The sequence below is a fragment of the Gavialis gangeticus genome, unplaced genomic scaffold (genome assembly GCF_001723915.1).
Source record: "Gavialis gangeticus isolate Ggan-Ray unplaced genomic scaffold, GavGan_comp1, whole genome shotgun sequence".
Lineage (NCBI taxonomy): Eukaryota > Metazoa > Chordata > Crocodylia > Gavialidae > Gavialis > Gavialis gangeticus.
Window position 1 is genome coordinate 8,560,316 of NW_017729024.1, and position 4,562 is coordinate 8,564,877.

Genomic DNA, 4,562 nt, shown 5'->3' on the forward strand with positions numbered 1-4,562 from the left:
AAAATGACTACATTAAGTCTGTACATTATACCTTTGGAACTCTGGAAAGATGTATCTTTGTTTAGTAAAGAGTGTGTGCAGCTCTAAATGCTGAGCAGTTGTACTGAGTCTAAAAAGTGCAGAGAATCAGCATCTTGGTTTCCCTGGAGACATTGTGAGGTCATCTTTCCAGTTCTATGGCACAGAGAGCTCTAATTCTGAGCTTCACTGCATAAAACATAGGACCACTTTTCTGCAAGTTTTAACCTGCAGGGCTATATTACATAAAAAAGAAAGGAACCTATTGTACACATGATGGCTGAATAGGCAGCACGTTGCATTGCCTACAGTGAGATGTACCATTTGATCACAGGTATTTATGAAGGGAGAGTAAAGAGAAATTTGGGGGTTTTGCAGGTCCCTTGGCTTTTCATCCGTCTTTCTGACATAAAACCAGAACAAAATATTAGACATGAAGAGAATCTTGGTAGGGAGAGAAGGAGAGAAGGAGGGAGAAAAAGTGCCAAAGTGCAGCTGAGCAGAAGCACTTTGGGTATATTATTTAAGAAAAAGAAAAAAAATCTTGCTAAAAATCAATAGCTACCGTTTGAAAATATTTATAATGACATGTTAATGTGCCTATATTGTATACAGGTCACAGTTACCCCTGTTATCTGTCACTGGGTGCGTCTACATGTGTCACTACGGTGATGTTGTTACTATGTTGTGATTTAGTACTTCCTTTTGGCGCAGTAACAGTCTGTACTTCGTCATACACGTGGCACATGGTTATTTTCAGCAGCTACTTTGCCATAGCAGCACACTACACTGGAGGAGCGTGTTGCTACAGTGAAATAGCTGCTGGTGATGTGTAGACGCCTATGGACACTATGTCGCTGTAGTGTGTTGCTACTGCAATGTAGTGTCATGTGTAGACACACCCACTGTATTGTAAAAAGTAATACATGTCTCTCTGTGATTTCCTTATTAATTGTTTAATGTATATTAATTGAGATTTCCAAGCTGTGATAATGGTCTAAGCAACTACTAAAGCACTTTCTCACTTGCAGCTCTCACATGTAGTATTTTGCCAGTTCTGTCTCCTGGATATTAAATTAAGTGCAAGGTGCAATAGTGCAGGCATTGCAATAATCTTTTGTCTCCTCCTCTAGAGAAGGAAATAAAAACATTGTGAGAACTGGCTGAGGCTTGAGGTGGTTCAGTACAGGGGCTGCCTTGCTGGCTAGCCCCATATGGGAGGACCTTTGTGCCCCAGCCAGCCCCCTCCAAAATACATTGAGCTGGGTTGGAGTAGCCCCAGGCTGGCAGGCTGATCCCCAAAACCTCCTGCCAGTTGGGGGTGCTCCAGCCTGGCTCAATATTCTTCGGTCCTGGGCGCACATGTAACTGCAGCACCAGAAAGCAATAAACTCTGGTGCAAACTGCAACAGAGTTTATTGCAGATTTTAAAGTCAGAGAGTTACTATAATCATCTAGTTTGAATTCCTGCAGAATAGGACAGTGTTTCACCCAGTAATTCCAGCAGTGGAAGGAATTTTTCTTTTCTACTTGTTTTCTTTTATTTGTGCTCTACATTTGAGGCCAATAACTTGTGGATAAATTAGAAAATATTGTTGTAAAAGACATCCAGTCTCAAATCTCAAACCCAGAAGAAGTGAATTTCACCTTTATACAACCAGTTCATCTCTAAACATAAACATGCCTAATATACATATAATAAGCAATGTTAACAAAAGCTTTATAGAACTCCTGCTTGCAGAAGCAGAAAGAGCCAAACCTTTTATAATCAGATTTCAGACTTATGTGTGGAGTTCTGCTTAGAAAATTAGACCCCTTGCTCTCTACTCAGTACCCATTGCAAGCAAACAGAGAACCTCAGTTCCTATTCTGGCAGTCCTATCCTGTGAAGAGTAAAAATCAGGAAGCTTTATTAAATCATGTAAAAGCAAAAACAAAAAAAACCCAACCAAAAAAACAAAACAGTGTATGATATCAATCCACACAGGCTAAAGAGAAAAATATCCTGGTAAAGATGCTTGTTAATCATAATTAAAAATCACTTATGCGCCTGTGCACGCACACACACACAACACATTTGGCTCTCGGTAATAAAGGTGAAATATTATCAAAATTGGTAAGGTTGCAGCTGTGTCCTGAAGAACAGAATTTGGCCCAAAGTGTACAGTTCGTTATCTAACATTACTAAATATGAAATCATATTGTAGCAGACACCTTTAAAACATCCCTGATGGTTCATAGTTAATTGTTTGCACTCTATTACCTAATGTACTCTGCATCCACCTTAATAAAAATGTTATGGTTGCTTGATAAGAAAAATCATGTTTATGAAGGAATAACTGATAAGACATGAAAAATTGTTAAGTAATTACTGAAGAGGTACTGCATGCCTGTATGATAGTTTAAATAGAAATAACTGAGCAAAGACAAAAGAAAAACTCTTATAACCCAGGAGAAGCCATGTAAAAAAATATTAGCAGGACTGTATAATTTCATACTATGATTTTGTTACAAATATTATACCAAGATACAACTGTTACTATATGGGACTTCTGATATTTTAATTCAATGTCCATGTGAGATGAGCTTCTGACAGGATTTGAAGGCCAGTGAATCATCTTTGAAATCATATTTTCTATGTAAGTACTGTACTTTAGCTTGAACATGATACTTTTCTATATTTTTATGTATTCACATTAATCTGCTCAATCCCATGACCCCAGGGCTCCAAAGGCTGCTGTCAAGGCAACATAGCAAATATATCTTAACTCCACCAAACACAAATTCCCCATGCAGCCATCAGTCACTCTGCCAGTTTGTCGGGCAGCTCAGAACAATGGCAAGCAACCCAAGAATACCTGCTGCTACGCTCTCAGGAATCTTGCCTTTTCCTTGAAGCAGTCACAATGGTGTTAAATGAAAATAAAAAAGAAAGGCCTGTGGGACTTGCTTCCTTAGCATGTCAGCAAGTGAAGTGGACAGACAGGGGGGTGACAAGTTCCTTGGGGCTCTTGGAGGGCTGCGACTGAAAGCTTTTGTTTACTCCGGTCTCTAGGTAACCGCAATGCCTGCCCAGGCAAAAAAGTGTACAGGGGAATTAGCTGGCGTGCTTTCCTTACGCTGATTGTAATGTATGGGCAGTCCTCGACATTTTGACACCCTGTTTCAACTGAATGACGTCAGTTTCAACTTTACAACGCTTGATCTGATGCAATGCCATGCCAGCAAACAAGTTTGCTGTTTTGTTCAACTCCCTGGAGAACATCTGTCCAAACTTCCTTGGGCACTTTCTTTAAGAAAGCAGACCAGACTCCAGAAAAACCTGCAGCCAAGACTCCTGAGAAGACTCCAGCCAAGAACCCTTCACAAAGTCCAACCAAGAGCCCTTCAAAAAGTCCAGAAAAGTCACCTCAAAGAGTCCTTCCAAATCAATATGATTGCTATTTACAATATAAATACATTAATGTAGCTATATTACTCACCTATAATTGATTGAGTACAAAATTCTGGGGTATTTTTGGTGAAAAATGGTTATCGGGCCTTGGTTCAGGAACAATCCCCCATTTATAACATTGTTTCTTATGAGAAAATTGGTTCCGAGTTACAATGTTTTGACTTAAGATGCAGTTTTCAGGAATCAATTGTGTTGTAAGTCCAAGGACTGCCTGTATAAGGATTTTATAATGATAAAGTGAGGAACTCTCATTCTTGTCTTAGATGGGACAGTGGATGTAAGGAGTGAGCACTGAGATCCTTCCCTCTCACTTCACTGAAGAAATCTGGAAGTAGTTCCCAGAGTGTCACAGTTGTGGTGATGGTATCACAGGCCTGGGGTGAAACCAGAAATCACAGAATTGTAGAAATTAAGGGCTGGAAGGGACCTTGAAATATCATTGACTCTAACCCTCCTGCTCTGAGCAGGAATACTGCTGAGATCAAATGATCCCAGCAAGGTGTCTGTCCAGTCTCCTCTTGAAGACTTCCAAGGTTGGGGACTGCACTGCTTCCTTGGGAAGTCTACTCCAGATTCTGGCCACCCTTACCATAAAGAAGTTCTTCCTTACATCCAACCTGAAACTATCCTCTAACAGCTTATGGCCATTGCTCCTTGTTGTTTCCTGGGGCACCCTAGTGATCAGTTTTTCTCCTATCTCCCAATATTCACTTCTTACATATTTATAGACGGCCACCAAGTCCCCCCTCAGTCTTCTCTTCCCCGGGCTGAACAGTCTCAGATCCCTTAGTCTTTCCTCATAATGTCTGTCCTCCAGGCCCTTAATCATTCTTGTGGCCCTTCTCTGGACCCTTTCAAGATCCTCCACATCTTTTTTGAAGTGCAGTGCCCAGAACTGGACATAGTACTCCAGCTGGGGTCTCACCAGCACTGAATAGAGAGGAAATATCATTTCCTTAGCCCTGCTTGCAATGCATCAATTAATACAGCCCGGTATGCTATTATCTCTGTTGACTACAGTGTCACACTGGCAGCTCATATTCATCCTGTGATCAACCATAACCTGGAGGTCCCCTTCAGCCATTGTGCT

General features: G+C 40.8%; 1 protein-coding gene across 1 annotated transcript in view; it reads right to left on the reverse strand.

The window, feature by feature from the left end:
- The window catches only part of FAM81B (family with sequence similarity 81 member B), a 79,607-nt gene extending 76,573 nt beyond the window's left edge, over nucleotides 1-3,034 (reverse strand). The window contains exon 1 of the mRNA XM_019516878.1: nucleotides 2,877-3,034. The gene's annotated coding sequence lies outside the window, so the exon portion shown is untranslated. The remainder of the gene's footprint in view (nucleotides 1-2,876) is intronic.
- Nucleotides 3,035-4,562: the final 1,528 nt, after the last annotated feature.